Source organism: Antechinus flavipes, chromosome 3 (genome assembly GCF_016432865.1).
Source record: "Antechinus flavipes isolate AdamAnt ecotype Samford, QLD, Australia chromosome 3, AdamAnt_v2, whole genome shotgun sequence".
In the NCBI taxonomy this organism is placed as follows: Eukaryota; Metazoa; Chordata; class Mammalia; order Dasyuromorphia; family Dasyuridae; genus Antechinus; species Antechinus flavipes.
Window position 1 is genome coordinate 436,129,794 of NC_067400.1, and position 21,330 is coordinate 436,151,123.

General features: G+C 33.6%; 1 protein-coding gene across 2 annotated transcripts in view; it reads left to right on the forward strand.

The window, feature by feature from the left end:
* The window catches only part of CCDC148 (coiled-coil domain containing 148), a 301,269-nt gene that overhangs the window by 123,766 nt on the left and 156,173 nt on the right, over nucleotides 1-21,330 (forward strand). The gene's annotated exons all lie outside the window — the stretch shown is intronic.

A 21,330-nucleotide genomic window follows, 5' to 3' on the forward strand; every position in this document is an offset into this window, starting at 1 on the left:
ACCTCAAGCCCAACATTTCTAATACAATATTAATTATCTACTCTACTAAGCTTACCTTCATCAAAACTTTCTTTTTATTGAAGGTACCATCAAACTCAGTTTTACATCCTAGTATTCCTCTATTCATTTACATATTGAGCCATTTGCTAACTCTTATCTATTCTATCTCTACAAATTTCTCATATCTCTCTCCTTTATTCCACTCACACAGCAGCCATAATTCTAGTTCAGAGCCTAGCATCTCTTCCCTAGATAACCATTAAAGCTACTTGATTGATAGAGCAGAGTCAAGATGGTAAAGTGAGCATTTGTGCTGAGCTTTACCAAAATTCTCCTGTAAAAATTTTTAAAAGTGCAACAAATTGAATTCTAAGCAACATAATCAACAAAAAGGTACAGTGAATATTTTTTTTCCTGCCCAGGACATGTTAGGAAGACAGAAAAAGAGGTCTTTGGATATTAGGGCTGGAGTTTACCATAGTACAGACGAATGGCAGGGACTATGGACATTAGAGGTGGTAGCAGTATTAGCCAGAAGTGTTCAGTGTTTAGAATCTGTAAAGGAATTGAATACTTGATCAGAAATAATTAATGGGGAATCCTTCTGTTAGCACTGAATGCAAGACCAGGTGCCACTTGGCAATTCCATTGTCTATTATCCAATTCTTGATCAGAATTCTAGGGCAGAGAAGAACTCTTGCAGTGGTAGGAAAACAGAAGCCTACATAGTTACAGATTATAGTTCCAGGGGGGAGAGGAGTTGTGGTTATGATTGATTAGGTGCCATACCTGGACAAGGATCAAAACATAGACCAGGAGAGCATTGATCACATCATCTTGGAAACATCAACAACTTACAGGTCCTTAGACTTCATTGTAAAAAATGGCAGGATATAAAAATCCTAGGTTCAGGACAGTTACCTCAGTCCTCAGAAAGAAGAGCACACCCCAACTCTATCATAAAGTCTGAAGTCAAAAAATAGGCTAGAAAAATGAACAAAGAAAAATAAAGAATTTGACCATAAAAGGCTGCTATGATGACAGGGAAGCTCAAAGCACAAATTCAGAAGAAGACAGTGATATAGAAACACAATTACAAATCACTCTTTACACACAAGAAGACAGATCTAAATAATTGAAGAAATATTAATTGCTTTTGGGTAGGCCAAGACAATTTAATAAAAATGATAATGCTATCTAAATTAATTTCCTTATTCAATTTCATACTAATCAAACTACTTAAGAACTGTTTTATAGAGCTAGAAAAAATAATAATTCACTGAAAAAAAGAAAAAGTCAGTAATATTAAGGGAATTAATGAAAAAAAAGTGAAGGAAGGTAGCTTAGTAGTATCAGATCTCAAATTATACTACAAAGTGAAACTGAATAAGAAATAGAGTGGTTGATCAATGGTATAAATTAGTTATGTAAAATACAGAAGGAAATGAACACAGTAACCAGTGTTAGGTAAAGCCAAACTATTAGAATGAGAACTCTCTTTTGACAAAAATCTTTGGGAAAACTGGAAAACAATCTGATAGAAACTGGATGTAGACTAATGTCTTGTATCCCTATACCAAGATAAACACAATGGGTCTATGATTTAGCTGTAAAAGGTGATATCATAAGCAAATGGGAAAAATATGTCAATCAGATCTATGGATAAGGAAAGTGCTTGTGATCAAACAAGAGATGCAATCACAAAAAATAAAATGGGTAATTTTGATTACATAAAAATAAAAAAAAACTTGTTTAAATGAAACTAATGTGGCCAAAATTAGAAGAAAAGTGGGAAATTGGGGAAAATATTTCCCACTATGTTTCTTTGATAAAAGTCTCATTTTTTCAAATATATAGGAAATTGAATAAAATTTATAAAAAAAAATAAGAGCCATTTCTCATTGATAAATGGTCAAAGGACATGAACAAGCAGTTTTCTGAACTCAAAGCTATCAATAACCATATGAAAAATGATTTAAATTATTATTGATTAGAGAAATGCAAATTAAACCAAATCTGAGGCACCATCTTATACCTGTCAAATTGTCTAAGATGACAGAAAAGGAAAAAGACAAATGCAGGATCAGATGTGGGAAAATGGGTTCATTAATGCACTGTTAGTAGATCTATGGGCAGGTCTAACTGTTCTGGAGAATAATTTGGAACTTTGCCCAAAGGATACTTTGTGCATATCTTGTAACCCAGTGATACTGTTAATAGTTCTGTATTCCAAAGAGAGCAATAACAAAGAACCTATGGATTAAAACAACAACAACAACAACAACAACAAAAAACATTTATAGCAGTTCTTTTTGTGATGGCAAAGAAATAGAAATTGAAGGGATGCCGATCGATTGGGGAGTGGTTAAATTATGATATATGATTGTTATGGAATACTATTGTACTATAATAAATGTCAAGGGGAATGATGTTAGAAAAACCAGGGAAAACTTATATGAGTTGATGCAAAGTGAAGTGAGCAGAATTAGAACATTGTACACAACAGTTAATAGCCATATTTTAATGATGATCAACTGACTTAGTTAATCTGATCTATATAGTGATTCACACTTATTCCAAAGGACTCAAGATGAAAAATGTTGTTCCCTTCCCAAAAAAGAACTGATGAACTCTGAATGAAGACTGAAGTGTATTTTTTCACTTTATTTTTCTTATTTCCTTCTCCTCTCCTACAACATGGTTAATGTGGAACAATGTTTAAAAATGACATATATAATAGTATCATACTGTTTACCTTCTCAATGGTAAGGGAAAATGTAGAGGAAGGGAGAGAATTTTAAATTGAAAATTAAAATGAAAAAAATTAAAGATTAAAAGCTACTTGATTCTCTCTGCTTCTAGTCTTTCTTGTTACTAATTCATCCTCTATGTAACTACCGAAATAATATTCCTAAAACATTTGTCTAATAATGTTACTACCTTCCTCAAAAAACTTCAGTGTCTTCCCTGTGCCATAGAATAAAGTTCAAATTCTTTAGCCTGCCATGAAGTGTCATTGGTACTTTTCCTTGTCCAATCTTTTTCATATTATCTTCATGAATGGGTTATGATCTGTTCTCTGAATTTAACACTTCATTTATTATATGAATGCATTTGCACTTACTGTTCCCCATGCTTGGGACAGTCTTCTTGATCCACCTAATCTTAGAATCTTTGTTTTCTTTCAAGGTTCACCTCAGGTATCATATCTTTTTTGAAGATTCCCTAATTCCACTACCAAGTGTTAGTAAACTCTCCTCATTTTTGCTTGTACTACACTTATCTGTATCTAAGTTGTACCTCTCTAGTGTCTCTTTGTGGGCAAGGACTTTGTTTTGTTTTGTTTTTGTGAATCTGTATGCCTCATAGAGCGGATAGATGGTGCAGTATATAGGGTTCTGATCCTGAAGTCAGGAAGAACTGAGTTCAAATGTGGCCTCATCTAATTATTAGTTATGTGATCTTGGGCAAATCACTTAATTTTGATTGCTTCATTTTTTTTATATGTAAAATGAGCTGAATGGGGAAATGCGAAGCTATTCCAGTTTGTTTGCCAAATAGGGTTTCTAGGAATTGGATGTGATTGAAACAGTCAAAAAACAATGCATCCCATACTGAGCACAGTGTCTTGCTTACCAACTGTTTGGTGCAATGAATTAATTATGTTATTAGAGTCATTGAAAGGGGTGAAGAAAGAACACAGTATTTACTTCTTCATGGTGACTTTAAGCAATTTCCAAAAGAAAGTTTCTTTGAAAAGTAAGGAAAGTGATAGTATATGTTTACAATGAAGAGAAAATAGAAGGCTTTGTGTACTAGAACGATCCTGCTGTGATAATAATTCAATTAACAAATCCCCAAGAAAAGAAGCTCTTTCACATGAAGTTAGCTATTTTATATTAAAAAAAAAAAAAAACTTTCCAAACTTCATAAATTATGCAAAGCAAATTGTCAGTATTTGAGAATTCATGATAAAAAAAAAATTCAATACGCATCTTTAAATACATCTTTAAGAGTTTCTCTTTGTCAACCTATTTGAATGTAAAAGACCCAACTCTAGGGACAACTGAAGCTTTTCATCTGTTTCCAGTTTCTTTATAAGCCCTTTTCCCTTTGGTGGAGATCTTTCAGGTGTCCAAAACCTCTGTGATTTCTTCCTTTTCTCTGTCCAAGAAAGGCATGGGATAAAAAGTACTGGATTAGGAGTTTATAGATCTGTATTCTCATTCTGTCTCTGATACCACTAATTAGACAATTCACTTGATCTTTGGACTTCTGTTTTCCAATAGGTTAAATGAAGAAATTGGATTAAAAAAGCCTTTTTTAAAAAATTGTCTACCATTGAGTAATTAGGAATATTTTTGTAGATTCATTATTTCATCTTTGAGAATATTTTCTCCACTAGAACACACAAAGGTATTTATGCTTTCTCAACCTATACTACTTTTATTTATGTATTTCCAAAATGCTTCCATGCTGGAGGCCCTTGTCTGGTTATTTTAATTTTTTGGATATATGAACATATCACTCAGCTTGTCCTATATAAGTTACTCCTTTTTCTTACTAGATGACTGATTCACTTTTTTTTTTTTTTTTGCAGTCCTATGTATCTTTTGTAATGCCATTTATACTACTTTTCAAGCATTATTATTGATAGCATTCTGTAACTTATCTTTGCATAATCCTTTCTTTTGTATGTGATTTTGGCTGTTCCAAGATCATGCTATTATTCCATGATTCTATGTCATAGAGTTTCATCCAGAGAATATGCCAGAAAAGAGCTTTTTGTGATAGCAAATACTTTGGGATTGTTAAGAGCACTGAATAGTTTCCCAAATGGGATCTAGCCTGATATCCTCCTCTTGCTTGCTTTGAAATCCAATTTATTGTTAGGACAATTACTATTCAAAATAACTATAGGTGGAATAACCATACCCACTCATCTAATAACATTTCATAATCTTGGAAATCTGTTTTTCATGTTTTTTTTTTTTCAATTTAGAAGGCTTTATATTGCTGTAGATTTCACTGAGGTAACTAGCTTTCAGGAATTCACATATAATTAGTACATTGTTAGGTATAAATAGGAGTACAACTTGTTCTTGCTTAACATGTGAATATGCCCACAGATATGTCTACCCTTCTAGGGGCTCCTCATGGCCCTACCTCTGAGGAACTCAGGTGCCTGAAGGATCCCTGCTGTGGCTTGCTTTAGCACCTGTTGGCCACTAATTCCTATATACTTTGGGTATTTGCTTCAGCTATTAGAATGTAAGATCCTTGAAGGCAAGAACTGACTTGCATTTGTTCCTTCATTTTTCCATGAAATGCCTGACCCTCAGAGTAAGCAATTGATAAATTTTTTTTCTGCCTATTTACAAGCCTATCTTTACTATTTCATTCTCTTTGATTCAGCAGTACTACTAGGTCTATATCCCAAAAAGACCATAAAAAAGAGAAAAAAAAAACCCTACATGTACAAAAATATTTGTAGCAATTCTTTTTGAAGTGACAAAGAATTAGTAATTGAGGGGATACCCATCAATTGCTGAACAAGTTGGGTTATGTAAGTGTAATGGAATGCTATTGTGATATAAGAAATGATGAACAAACATTTTTCAAAAAAACTTGGAAAATTTACATGAACTAATGCTGAGTGAAGTGAGCAGAACCAGGAGAACATTATACACAGTAACAGCAAATAGTGTGAGCAGCTTTGATGATTTAGCTCTTCTAAGCAATACAATGATCTAAGGCAATTCCAAAAGACTCATGGTGGAAAATGCTATCCATAATCAGAAAAAGAACAATGGAGCCTGAATGCTGATTAAAACGTATTATTTTCACTTTTGTTGTTGTTGTTTTTTTCTCATAGTTTTCCCCTTTTGTTCTGATTGTTCTTTCACAACATGACTGTGAAAATATATTTAATATGACCATACATATGTAAAACTTATATTAGATCACTTGCTATGTTGAGTTGGCGGAGGGAAGAAATTGGAACTCAAAATCTTATAAAAATATGTCATAAACTTTCTTTACATATAATTTTTAAAAAAACCCTAAAATACTATTAAGTAGTAAGGGGGCAAGGAAGCATAGCCTTGTTTCTGAGGAAAAGATTTAGAATATTTTTGAGGAAAAAAAGATTCTTTGTTTTAAATAAAGTTGAATTAGTAAAGTTAGTTATGTATGCCTTGTTTGATATGAACCTTAAAAATTCAAAACACCACATTTTCTTTTTTTCTTTTTAAAAATAATAGCCTTTTATTTTTGAAATATATACAATGATAGTTTTCAGCACTTACCTTTGTAAAACCTTGTATTCCACATTTTTCTCCTTCCTTTCCCCCCATTTCCTACCCTAGACAGCAAATAATCCAATATAAAAACAGCACATTTTCATTCCTATATGCTTTACTTACTCAAAAATATTATAAGGAATAATTAAGTTAAAGTTAAAAAGTATCACAGAATTAAAAGAAATATACTATCATATAAATTGTATATATTGGTGAGATGATAGAAATATGATCACTATTCAATCATATATGACTTTTAATGATCCTGTTTGGGATTTTCTTGGCAAAGATACTAGAGTGGTTTGCCATTTCCTTCTCTAGCTCATGTTACAGATGAGGAGAATGAGGCAAACTGGGTAAAATGACTTGCTCAAGACTGAATAACTAGTAAGTGTCTGAGGCCAGATTTGAACTTAGGATGATGAATCTTTCTTATTCCAAACCTGGTGTTCTATCCATTGCCCCTTTTAGCTGCCTCACAATTGGATTAGCTAACAATTAGATTTTTCTGGAAGGTTCCTTATAAAAGAGAAAGTAGGGAAGTGTTTGGGTCATGGTGGGAACAGACACAGAGGGTGAATGTGATTTATCTGATTAAAAGAATGTCTTGATTTTATGACAAAGTCAGAGAAGTGTAAGGCTCCTGTGATCTAGAAATTTAAAGACTTGGGTTCAGATTATGGTTTAGCTAATTCACTAAATTGAATGTTGCTGTGAATTTTAATTTCCTCATTTGTAAAATGTGGTTGATATTTACTCTGTCTCACAAGGTTGTGGTGAAATTGAATGAAAAAGTGTTTTGTCAACTGTAAAGAACTAAACAAATAGAAGGTATTATTAGGGCATAATGACAGATGGTGCTAGAAAAGTAGGTGAGGGCCATTTGTCCTTGTACTCCTTCTTAAAGGAAATTTTATGCTAGATAAGAACATTTCAGTGGAGTTATAGATCTAGAAGCAGAAAGAAAGGCCAATTCTAAATGACATGTAGATGGATACATGATCAGAAATTTTTTGAAATTGAAAAAATTGAGTCTCAATACTAGTCTTGGAAGGCCTAGGTTTTTTTTTTTTCTTATCAATCACATTATTGCACTGATATGTAAAAGTTAATAAAGATAGAAACATTTGTCTTTAAATTAATACATTTTTTCTTGCATTGCTTAGGGTCTTTAAAAACAAAAGAAAACAAATCCTGATGGCTTGCTTTATTTTCTCATTCTGAGCCTTCATAACAACAGAAAGAATTGGATTCTAATAGTTCTTTTCTTTTCTAACACATACTTTTTTGGCTTTTACTTTTGAATTTTTACCCTTAGATGTGATTGAATTTCTCTTTTATGTTTGATGGGTATGTGTCAGACTATATAATGTTAATGTTAGCAGCTTCTCAAAGTGAGTTTACTCAGAGAATAGTTATCTGACCCTTTCAGGCTTTGTATATACCTGGCTTTGGAGAAGTGTATACTAAAAATATTATCAAAATAGATTTATGTGTGAAGAAACTGGGATGCAGAGAGGTGGTGACTTGTTCAGGGTCATACAATTAGCAAGGCAGAATTTGAATTTGGGTTTCCTTGATATAAAGCCCAATTGAAGTTCCACTATATCATATTATCATCAGAAAGGAGTGTGGCTTTAATTTGTCAACATATGGGTAAGTAAGTGCCACAAATGAGTGGGCAGTGTTGAATAATGGACAGAAAACTGATCAAAGAGCAAGGAGATCTAAGTTCAAGTTCTACCTACACATAGTGACTTTGTAACCCTGGGAAAATCATTTAGCAGTGCATGCCCCAGGAACTCTCTAAACTGTAAGTTATTGAGTAAATGAGTCTACACACGGAGAGAGAATTTTCTCACTGGAATTTCCCTGTACTAGTAAAATTACAGTTGAGAATTCTTCCTTCTCCTGCTCCTAGCATAAATAAAACACAATTGACTGAAGTACAATCCAGATATCAGAGAAAAGGCATCCAGAGGTAAAGGAAGGAATTTTACCAGCTTGGTTAAATGGTTACTTTTATTTTTAATTCTTCAGAAGAAAAGGGATTGAAAGAGGCAATGGAGACCATCTATACTCAGGAGTTCAGAGGAGTCACCCAGAAAAAGAGAAAAAAGATTAGTAAGAGATTCTTCCTGATAATAACAATAGACACTTCTGTTATCATGGGATCATAGCAAGTACAAGATGCTAGACTACATTACTCAGCAACTCTTGTGGTTATGAACATTTCTGAAGAAGAAAAAAGAAGAAAAAAGCAACAAGCATTTTATAGCACTTTATGGTTTTCAAAGTTCTTTAGGTATATTATCTCATTCTGTCATAAGCAAAATAATGACTATAAAGAAGATACCAGTTTCAGTGTCAGCATGTGTCATAATGGGATTCCACAGAGACAACATCTTCTGCTTGATCCCATTTACAGGTGATTTAGGCCACCGGAACATAGATTTTGAGTAGGTACTGCAGAGGAATAGTGAGCTGAATGCAGAATCGTTCAGGAGAAAGAAAGTGGGCCAGATTCTGTTGAAGAAATTATGATGTACTTTAAATGATTACAAGTTGGTTCCTGATACAAACTCCACTTGTAATAGTATTATAATACATTATGTATATATCTACATATATGCATGTGTATAAAACACTAATTATTTCATGATGTTCAATTACCAAATGACTTTGTATCACATATACAAAATGTAAACATAGATACAAATATACATATACCTCTGCATATATATTTATATGTGTGGCCTTGACCATGTTACTCAACTTATGAGGCTTCAGTTTCAGCTTAAATTGGACTAAATTTAAACTGCACTCGAATCCTGATTTTGAATTAGAAAAACCTAAGTTCAAATCTTGCCTCAGATCTTTACTATTTATATGATTATAGACAAGTTAAGCTTAATCTTTCTGAGATACAATTTTTTTCATACACAGATATAAGGATGAAAATATCTGTAATCTTTATTTCACAAAAGCCTGGTTCTTTTCTAATCTAAAAGAGCTGAGTATCGGCAATTTATACTGCACTAAGATTTTGGGACACCTAGTATGTATGCATATAACATTAATAACCATCTAACATATATATATATATACAAATATAGAGCTTAAAATTTTAAACTATTAACAGAATAAATTGAAATTTTGTGGATACCCTGAATATACAAATGTACATATGAATAATAGTCTAGCAATGTCATGTTGTTGTAAATCATAATATTATTAGTCTCATACACACATATATGTGTATTTATACACACACATATATATCACTAATAACTTTCTAACAATGCTATATAATTGTAAATTAAATATTATTGTAATGTGATGCATTACTGAAACTCTAGGCTTATGAGGATCAGATTCAGTCTTTTTTTTTTTTAATTAAAGCTTTTTATTTATAAAACATATGCATGGGTAATTTTTCCTTACATAAGCTTTTGTTCCAAATTTTCCCCTCCTTCCCACATCTCCTCCCCTAGCTGACAGGTAGTCCAATACATGTTAAATATGTTAAAATACATGTTAGATCCAATATATGTATACATATTTGTACAGTTATCTTGTTGCACAAGAAAAATCAGATTAAGAAGGAAGAAAAAGAAAAACTGAGAAAGAAGACAAAATGCAAACAAATAACAACAGAGGGAGTGAGAATGCTATGTTGTGTTCTACACTCTGTTCCCATGGTTCTCTCTCTGGGTGTAGATGGCTCTCTTCATCACTGCACAAGTGGAACTGGTTTAAATCATCTAAATGTTGAAGAGAGCCATGTCCATCAGAATTGATTGTTGTATAGTCTTTTTGTTGCCGTCAGTGCATCTCCTGGTTCTGCTCATTTCATTTAGCGTCAGTTCATGTAGGTCTCTCCAAGCCTCTCTGAAATAGAGTTTCCTCTCTTGCTGGTCATTTCTTACAGAACAATAGTGTTCCATAGCATTTATATACCATAATTTATTCAGACATTCTCCAGTTGATAGGCATCCACTCAGTTTCCAGTTTCTTGCTACTACAAAGAAGGCTGCCACAAATATTTTTGCACATGTGGGTCCCTTTCCCTCTTTTAAGATCTCTTTGGGATATAATCCCAGTAGAAACACTGCTGGATTAAAAGGTATGCACAATTTGATGACTTTTTGAGCATAGTTCCAAATCAGTGGAACTGTCCCAGTTTTCCCATATCCCCTCCAACATTAAGCATTATCTTTTCCTGTCATCTTAGCCAATCTGACAGGTGGGTAGTGATATTTCAAGAGTTGTCTTAATTTGCATTTCTCTGATCAATAGTGATTTGGAGCACCTTTTCATGTAGCTACAAATAGTTTCAGTTTCTTCATCTGAAAATTGTCTGTTCATATCCTTTGACCATTTATCAATTGAAGAATGGCTTGAACCATTATAAATTTGAGTCAATTCTCTATATATTTTAGAAATGAGGTCTTTATCAGATTCTTTGGATGTAAAAGTGTTTTCCCAATTTATTGCTTCCCTTCTAATCTTGTCTACATTAGTTTTGTTTGTACATCCAAAGGATCTGATAAAGGAGTATTGTCATCTTTATTATATTTCCTGGACCTATCCACAAGCATTTGATATTTTTCCAATTGCTGAATTTATTTGTGTGGAAAGTGTTTTGTAGTTTTGCTTATATAGTTCCTGACTTTCCCTTGGCAGATAAATTCCCAAATATTTTATATTATCAACAGTTATTTTAAATGGAATTTCTCTTTGTATCTCTTGCATTTTGGATTTTGTTAGTGATGTATAAGAATGCTAATGATTTATGTGGATTTATTTTGTACCCTGCAACTTTGCTAAAGTTATGGATTATTTCTAATAGTTTTTTAATTGACTCTCTGGGGTTCTCTAAGTATACATCATATCATCTACAAAGAGTGATAATTTGGTTTCCTCATTACCTACTCTAATTTCTTTAATCTCTTTCTTCTTTATTGCCAAAGATAGCATTTCTAATACAAAGTAGAATAGCAATAGTGATTATAATATGTTGGTTTGGTTTTCTGGAGATGTTGGAGTAGCCTTCCTTTCAGTTGAGTAATCATCACAAGAGTAGTCAGGTGTTAAAGTCCAAATTCTTTATTGTCTCCTTGCCTGGGGACTGGGCTAGCTTTCTTAAAGGCCTTTTGGAATCTTGATTTCAGTGAAGAAGCTAAGTATAACAGGCCTGCCACCACAGTGGTGTGAGATGGAGTGAATGAATCTGGTTGAATTCAAGAGCTTGTGCTTTAACCTCCAGCCACCACAAAGGTGGATGATGGAATGAATCTGTCTCTGAGTCCCTGATTGAGTTTGTTCCAGTTTATATACTCTACACTGAGTATAAAGCAATCATTATATCACTTGGAAATCATTATTTGTTGTAAGATTATATCAATCATACTGAACTTAGAGAACTATTAGTTACCATGCTAAACTAGATAACCATGTATTATCAATTCCACTGACTTAACACTTGTAAGAATCCTACTTTTAAATATAGAGTTCTGGCCCATAACAGGTGATAGTGAGCAATCTTGTTTCACCCCTGATCTTATTGGGGGTGCATTTATTATTTCTGCCTTTCTGCATTTTATTTTGAGGTCTTTATGTCCTAATATATGGTCAATTTTTGTATAGGTTCCATGAACTACTGAGAAGAAAGTGTACTTTTGTCTCCATTCAATTTCCTCCAAAGACTTATCATATCTAGTTTTTCTAGTATTCCATTTACCTCTTTAACATCTTTCTTATTTATTTTATGGTTTATCTTGTTCTGAGAGAGCAAGGTTGAGATCTCCCATTATTATCGTTTTGCTGTCTATTTCTTCTTGCAACTCTTAACTTCTCCTTTAGGAATTTAGATGCTATACCACTTGGTGTATATATGTTTAATATTGATATTGCTTCATTATGCTGCCTTTTAGCATGCCCTTCCTTATCTCTTTTAATTATATCAATTTTTTGCTTTTGCTTGATCTGAGATCAGGATGGCTACTCCTGCTTTTTTTAACTTCACCTGAAGTATAATAGATTCTGCTCCAGTCTTTTAGCTTTACTCTGTATATATTGCTCTTCTTTAAATGTGTTTTTTGTAAACAACACATTTTAGGATTCTGACTTTTAATCCAGTCTGCTATTGGCTTACTTTTTATGGGAGAGTTCGCCCCATTCACAATTTCAGTTAAAACTACTAATTCTGTTGGAGAGGATGTGGGAAAACTGGGACACTGATGCATTGTTGGTGGAATTGTGAATGAATCCAACCATTCTAGAGAGCAATCTGAAATTATGCCCAAAAAGTTATCAAACTGTGCATACCCTTTGATCCAGCAGTGCTACTACTGGGCTTGTATACTAAAGAAATACTAAAGAAGGGAAAGGGATCTGTATGTGCCAAAATGTTTGTGGCAGCCCTGTTTGTAGTGTCTAGAAACTGGAAAATGAATAGATGCCCATCAATTGGAGAATGGTTGGTTAAATTGTGGTATATGAATGTTATGGAATATTATTGTTCTGTAAAAAATGACTAGCAGAATGAATACAAAGAGGCGTGGAGAGACTTACATGAACTGATGCTAAATGAAATGAGCAGACCCAGAAGATAATTATATACTTCAACAATACTCTATGAGGATGTATTCTGATGGAAATGAATATCTTTGTCAAAGAGAAGATCTAACTCAGTTCCAATTGATCAATGATGAACAGAAACAGCTACACCCAGAGAAGAAACACTGGAAAATGAGTATAAACTGTTTGCATTTTTGATTTTCTTCCCAGGTTATTTTTACCTTCTGAATCCAATTCTCCCTGTGCAATAAGAGAACTGTTCAGTTCTGCACACATATATTATATCTAGGATATACTATAACATATTTAACATGTATAAGACAGCTTGCCATCTAGGGGAGGGAGTGGAGGAAGGGAAGGGAAAAGATGGAACAGAACTGAGTGCAAGGGATAATGTTTTAAAAAATTACCCAGGCATATGTTCTGTCAATAAAACGTTATGATAAAAAAAAAAGCAGTAGAGTTAAAAAAAATACTAATTCTGTATTTCTTGCCATCTTATTAGCCCCAAATTATACTTTTCTCTTTCCTTTTCTCCTTTCCCTTCTCACCAGTATTTACTTATGAGTACTACTTGCCTCAAGCAGTCCTCCCTCTTTAGAGACCCTCCCCCTTTCTTACCTTTCCCCTGATATTTTTCTTTTCTCTTCTATTTAACCTACCCCATTTCTTTTCCCCCTTCCCCTCACACTTTTCTATAAGATGAGAGATGTTTCTCGGTGAAACCAAATATCTCTAATGTTCTTTCTTTGGGCCAATATGATTCATACAATATTCGTCACTCTCTTTTCTTTCCCTCAATTATAATATATTTTCTTTGTCTCTTCCTGAGATGTAATTTCCCTCATTTTACCTCTACTTTCCCTCTTTTTTTCTGTTACAATCCCCTTTCCTTTTCTAGTTTTTTTTTATAACAGTAAAATCAGATATACCATAATATAACGAACAATATTTTGTACATAGGAGAAAGCATAAAATAACTTGAAAGGGAGGTGAACTGATCAATAGAAGAAATAAAGGATAATAGATGAATAGCCTCAATGTTTTATTAATACACATACAATACCAAAAAATGTAGAGAAGTGTTCTTAACTTTGGACTTGTAAATTTGGGTTTTAAAAAGAACTGGTTTCCTTTGTACTTTGTTATACATTTAAAATCATTATGCTGAAAATGGATCTAAGTGTAGAACTTGGAAAGAGAAGTGCCATGGAGTTCAAGGAAGGAGATAAATAGTTAAAATGTCAAAAATTGCTGAAAGTCATGTAGACTAGGACTGAGAAAAGCTCATCACATTTTTGTAATTAAGAGATCATTGACAGAAAGCTATTACAGTAGAGTGGATTACAAGGGACTATATTGACTACTCTTTACAGAAGTTGAGCAGTGAAAACAATTGATATGGGATGCCAATTCAAGGAAACTGAAGAAGCAAGAGAAATTTTTTTTTAATTGAAAAGAATTGGTGAGAGTGATAGTTTCAGAAAAGCATTGGAAGACATGAACTGATGCTGTGAAATAATCAAAATCAAAAAATCATTGTACACAGTAGCAGCAATATTGGAATGATGATCAGTGAAACAGAAAAAAATTAGAAACTCATAGATTGGAATTTAATGAAGCAGGTAGTAAGGAAGAAAGTGCTGAGGAGCCTTATGCCCTACCAGGAAATAGCTGGAAGAATAGAAGTCTTCCCTTTCTCCTCTCCATGTTCCTGCTCTCTCTTACTGCTGGTACAATTCCGATGATACCCTCCCTACTATGTGGGGCTGGAGGGCTTAGCCCATCCCGTAAGTATTGAGTATGAATTCCTCATATATGAGGAATATGAGCATTATTCCTAACCCAACACCTCAGCAAATGCCTTTCTCTTCCATTGGGAAAAGGGTCTCATTTATAAAGAGTTTCATTACCCAAACATCAAATAGTCTTTGCATCTTTAACCCCTACTTTAGTCTCTAAAAATTAAGTAGGCAATTCTTGACAAGGCTAATCCATTTATTTGTGTCTTTGGTCCCATTTTCTTTTAATTTATTAAGGAACTTGCCCCAGTGATCATTCCCTTCCCTCCACTCCTCATACATGTAAGGTATAAGCATAGATATATGGACAATCTATCCTGATCTTTTTTTTTTCTTCTATCTATAAAAACCTCAGGTCTCACCTGGCCTTAAAAAAGCAACAACTACTCTTGTTCCTTTGATCTCCTTATATTATGATCCTTTATCTCTTGCTTTCACTGCTAAACTCTTAGAATTGAGACCTACATAATCCCTTAAAATCTAGATTTTTGTAGCCTTACTTGAGCAAAACAGCTTTCTTAGGGGTTGCCAATGATTTCAATCACTAAATCTGATGACCTTTTTTCAGTACTAAGTTTTCAGTCTTTGCAAACTTTCATCAATCTTGGACATTTAAACTAATCATCCCTTGACTTTAATGGCAATTCTTTGTCTTGATTCTCTTATCTGACTACTCCTTATTAGTTACTGTTGAGGTTAATCATCGATTCTCCATCCCTTAAGCCTAACGTTATTCCCCCAAGTTTCTGTCCTGGGTCATTTTCTTTCTAATTATCTCCCTCAATGATACATGCTTTTGTAGATTCATTTATAATTCTGATATTTATCTAGCAGTATTCTCTCTCATGAATTCTAGGTCCACATTTCCAGTTGTCTGCTGGATGTGTCCTACTAGAGGTCCCATTTGCAATTTAACCTCAACAAGTCTAAAATGGAATTCATTTTCTTCTTTCCTAAACTTACCTCTCCTCCAAATGCTCTTATTTTTGTGAGTAGTGCCACTACTCTTCTAGTTACTTCAGTTCATAATCTAGGAGTAATCTTTGGTTTCTTCCTGTCTTTTGTCCTTCATATCCCATAAATTGCCAAGTCCTGTGAATTTTCTCTTCACTTCCTATCTTTAATCTATTTCCTTCTACTCTCTTCTTACATAGTAACCAATTTAATTAAGGGCCTTGGGATCTTTTGTCTGCACTACTGCCACAGAATCCCTGTTGTTATCTTTGGTTCCTGTCTTTTCTTTCCTAATTCATCCTCTGCCCAGTTGTCAAAATATTCTTCCTAAGGGATAGGCTTAACTATGTCATCCTACTGAAAAACTTAATAGTGTTTTCCTTTTATTTCTTAGGGTCAGCTAGGTGGTGCAGTGGACAAAGGACTTAGTTTGGAGTCCGCAAGACTCATATTCCTGAGTTCAAATCCAGCCTCAAGATACTTACTAATTGTGTGACCTTGGGCCAATCACTTAACTCTGTTTGCCTCAATTTCTTCATCTGTAAAATGAATTGTAGAAGGAAATGGCAAACCACTTGAGTCTCTTTGCCATGAAGAGTCAGATATAACTGAAACATTGGAACAACAAAATTGTCTTTAAAATAAAATATAAATTTCTGAGCTTGGCATTTCACTTATTTTACAACCTTACTCTAATCTATCCTTTCTCATCTGATTTCACATTATCTTCTCTCCCCCAGCAGCTTACTTTCCATCTAAAAATGTCTACTTACAGATTTTCTTTTTACATCTACTTTATTGCAAGAGGCTACTGGTAGGTCTGCTTGCCTCCAGTCTCTTCCTACTCCAATCCATTCTCCAGCCACTAAATTAATTTTCTTATGTCCATCTTCCTCTCTCTTCTTCCTTCCCCACCTCAATAAATTCCAGTGGCTGCTTATTGCTTCCAGGAGCAAATACAAATGCTTTCTTTGGCATTTAAAGCCGTTTATGACTTGTTCTCTTTCCAGTATTCTTACACATTCTCCTTACTCTGTACTTTTCAATCCAGTAACAATGTCTTGCTGATTGTTCCATGAACTAGACACTTCACCTCAGTTCCAGGTAACATTCTCTTGGCCTAAACTCTTGGTCTCCCTGCCTTTCTTTAAGATCCAATTAAATGCCAGAAGCCCTTCCTCCATCTTCATTCTAGTGCCTTTCCTCTGTAGATTATTTTCTATATTTATTGTGTCATGTTTGGACTAGTTCTCTGAAGGATCTCTGGACAAGCTTTGATCTTAAGTGGAGGAGTGATGAAGGCAGGAGAGCCACCAGGATGATCTCTGTTTTTGTCTCCATCTTCTGTGTCTCCTCTGTGTCTGTGTCTGAGTCTGAATCTGAGTCTGAGATTGAGCTCAAGCTTGAGCTTTCTTCTCCATTCTTCTCAGCTCTTAAATACCTCAGTCTGATTACATCACACTAAGTACATGCCAACTAGAGTGATTATATCATTATATCAAACTAGAGTGATTACATCATTATATCACTAAGTGTATGTGAACTAGAGAACCATTATTTCATCAGTCACATTGAGTAAACACCCTGCTATAAGTATCCTTGCTTCAAGTATACCTTTCTCAGAGTTCCCCCACTATCTGCTGTCCTCTACAATCCTGTATATAACTTTGTTGTTGTTGTCATTCAAGCATGTCTGATTCTTCATGGCCCCATTTGGGGTTTTCCTGGCAAAGAAATTATAGTGGTTTGCCATTTCCTTCTCCAGCTCATTTTATAGATTTGATAACAGACAAACAAGGGTAAGTGGCTTGCCCAAGTTCACACAGCTAGTAAGTACCTGAGGCCAGAAATGAACTCAGGCCTTCCTTACTCCAGACTTGTCCCTCCATCCACTGTATTACCTCCATGCCTATGCACGTAGCTTTTGCGTTTTATAAATAGTTATCCCTTTTACATTGCAACTTTCCCTATCAAAATTTAGATATATGTGGGTCAGTGTAAGAAATTAAATGGGAACTTTGGGGGTTTTGTGAAAGCTGCAGATGACATACAAAAGCCTGCAGATGACCGAAAAAGTTTAGCAATGCAGAAATGCGTAAGATATGTGGATAGTATATATATTATTTAATATCAACCTATCATGTCTTTTAATACCATAATAATTCAGATTCCTCTGGTATGAAGGGAAGGGCCAAGAATTTTATGCAGACTTTTCAGATAGGGTGGGGAGAAAGTTGAAATACACTCCTAACTTTCATGATCTGGAAGGGTGATGAAATTATATCATGAAATTATATTTGTTTGCATGGTGTCTCTTTGTTAGATTGAGAATCTTTGAAGGTAGGGATTACCTTTTGTCTCTTTTTGAATTCTCATTGCTTAACATAGTGCCTGGCCCATGGTAGGAACTTAATAAATATTTGAATTGAATTAAACTCAATGACATCTCCTTCTATGCTTATGCCTATGCCTAGAATGCACTTGTTCCTCATTGCTACCATTAAGGACTTTTGTTTTTTATCAAAATCTAATTCAAAACACAAACTGTCTGTTTCAAAGTATAATGTTTAAAATGATGTGTTAAGAGAAGATAATTAAAATAAAATAATTGACAGACATCTTATCACTCTTTAGAGGAACAAGGATTGAGTATATGCTGGTTAGATAAATGCAAGTCAGTTTTAAAAGCTAGTGTTTAAAATAACATTCCTTAATTATTTTATACCAAAGAGATGTGTTGACTGATCTCACAACTTTTTAGATAGGAATACTAACATATTAATATATAAATAGAAAGACAGCAAAGACCTTTTACTCACCTTCACATAATCATTTTCCCCTCCAATTTTGAATTGCTATAATTGTTAGAAAATTTCCCCTTAGTTAACTAAGTTTAAACCTATATCCATTTAACATCAACTATCAATTTGCTAATCACCAAATAAAGAAATAGCATGCAACATTGCAAGAAACAAAAACAAAAAACTTTTCTAATACACAATATGCTTGAAAAATATAATCTTGTAAAGATGTTTTTGTAACTTGTTTCCTAGTCTATAAAAACAGGGAAAATAAAACTACTTCTTTGGAATGGTATGAAGAATAATTTAATTGACAATCACTGGAGCCTTTAACATAAAGCATAGTAATGTCACCATAGTCCTGTTACAAGTACTCATTAAAAAATTATAAATACATAACTAGAAGAAAGATTTTTTTTTCACTAGTGGTTTAAATTAGTTTGAGAACTTTAACCAAACATATCCATTTCATGTTCTGTTTGGCAAATAATATGTTATCTTTGTTATTAATATTAAACATAAATCTTTTATATTAATGGCAAGTTATCCTTCAAAACATTGGAGTACAACTATAAGTTATGAAGACTTTGAGAAACCTGTCTTTGCACAACTGATTTGATATTTAAAACAGGTATTATAATTCTTCACATGTCAAGATTTGACAACCTTCCTCATGGAAAATGTATTCCCTCAACATTTACTCTAGTCTTTGCTTAGCTACAAATCTTTTATTATTTTGCTAACAAATCCTATCTGTATTATTTAGTAAAAAGATCTGACATGTGCCAATTGTCCTATACACTAAACCCATCAGGCAGCTGTGTTTGTTTCCTCCAATCTGATTTAGTCAAACTTAATCTTATTTAATACTCACTGAAGAATAACCCCTCCCCCCCAACAACAATAACCTCTCATGAATAACTGACCTCTCCTACCCTATAATGTTCTCAGGTGCCAGATTCTTTCAGTCTTAAAAATGTTGACTGGTGTGCTATTGTGCTATTAAATTTCTATACAGCTGAAACAATTGCATCAAGAGGTGTTAAATGTTGCAATTAATAATAGTTTTTTGAACTAGAAACCTAGAGCTAATGTGCTTAGATTCATCTGTCACAATTCATCTGTAAAAACATCTTACAGAAATAATAAGCAAACTTAGGATGCAGTATTACTAGTATAGCAATTTACATACACTTGGGAATTTGAGCTCTATTTCCTTCTGTTTATGTTTATTGCTTATATCAAATCAAAATTATTGTTTCAGTACTTCATAAGGATTTACTTGTTACATCTGTTTATTAAATAAGGAATCAGTATCTCTCTTTCTTCCAATACTTTTTCCTCAAGCCATTTTTTTAAAAAGAAATGTTTGGAAGAAAGATGCAATATAAATTAAAAAAAATAAAACTTGAGTAATAAAACCATCTTTTATTAGTTTATAAATCTTAGTAAAAAATGAGAACAAGCACAATTCAATGATATTGTGACTATGGCAAGAAGAAGATCCAGTTCGATGTTATATATCTAAGACTTGAACAAAAAGTTCCTCTAAATCTGGATTTATTATATCTGCAAGTAGACAAATATAGATCTGATATATGGAAAACTTCCTAACCATTAAAATTATTTCAAAATTGAGTTTCCTTGGGAGAGAGTGAGTGGATTTCCCCCTCCCTGGAGGTCTTCAATCAAAGGCTGGATAGTAATTTAGCAAGTATGTGGTAGACAAGGTTCTTGTTCAGAGTATGAATTTGATGAGATGACCTCTTGGTCCCTTCCAGTTCTGAAATGGCCTCTAACACCCAAAACTCTGATTCTGAGATTATTTTATTTAATATTCAGAATGATCTCATGAGGCAAGTTAAAACAAATTAATAGTCTCTCTCATTTTTCAAATGAAGAAACCGAATGAAGCTCAAGAAATTTGCAGTCTTCAGTCACCCAGCTTATTAGGGGAAGACTTCTGACTTCACTGCTCTTTTACAGCCATACTGTGCAAATAAGAAGTTTTTTCAACAGAATATTGATGCCATTACATAATGTCAGGCAGTATGGTATAGGGACTACAGTGCTGGACTTTTGGAGCCCAGAATATCAGAATTCAAATCCTCTTTCAGAGGATTTGTGTGGCCTGAAAAGTCACTTAACTCTCTCAGCCTCAATTTCTTCATTTGTAAACTGGGCATAATAATAGCATCTACATTATAAGATTATAATGGGGATTAAGTGAGATAATATATGTAAAATGTTTTGCGAATCTTATACATGATATTAAGTGTCTTCAGTTGTAAAAAGTTAAAATTTTTAAAAATGTGTGAGAAAGCTTACAAAAATCTGTGATTTTCCTTTAATATTCCAATATAGCAAATATAATTTAATATATCTTTAGGAAATACAAAAAATCTATAGTAGTTGGAATTTTTACAGAATTTGATGATTGTCAAACGAGGGAATATAAAAACTCTGAAGCAATTAGACATTTTCATAGATTTAGTTATTTTAAGGAGGAGGTACTAGGGAAAGACAAAAAGGAGAAAATAACCCTACAATGGGTATATAGATATCTCTGGAGAACTTTTACAGTTATTTAAATCTCAAATGCCAGTTCTATAATCATAGTCAAAGAACATATTTATCTAGTATTAGATGGTATCTTAATCATAAATGGGTTTAACTTTATGCTCTTTAGGAATGTTTTGATGGAGTGTGAAGGACAACTGTATGGGCTTTTATACTGGGTTGGGCAACTGACAAAATATGAGACATTGAATTGGACCATTGGAAGATTTAAGAATATGCAGCTGTTCTGGGGGAGGCCTCTGCCCCAGACTGATGACTTCATACTCCTAGCTGGCCAAAACTAAAAAGTGACAACCAGAGACAGCACAG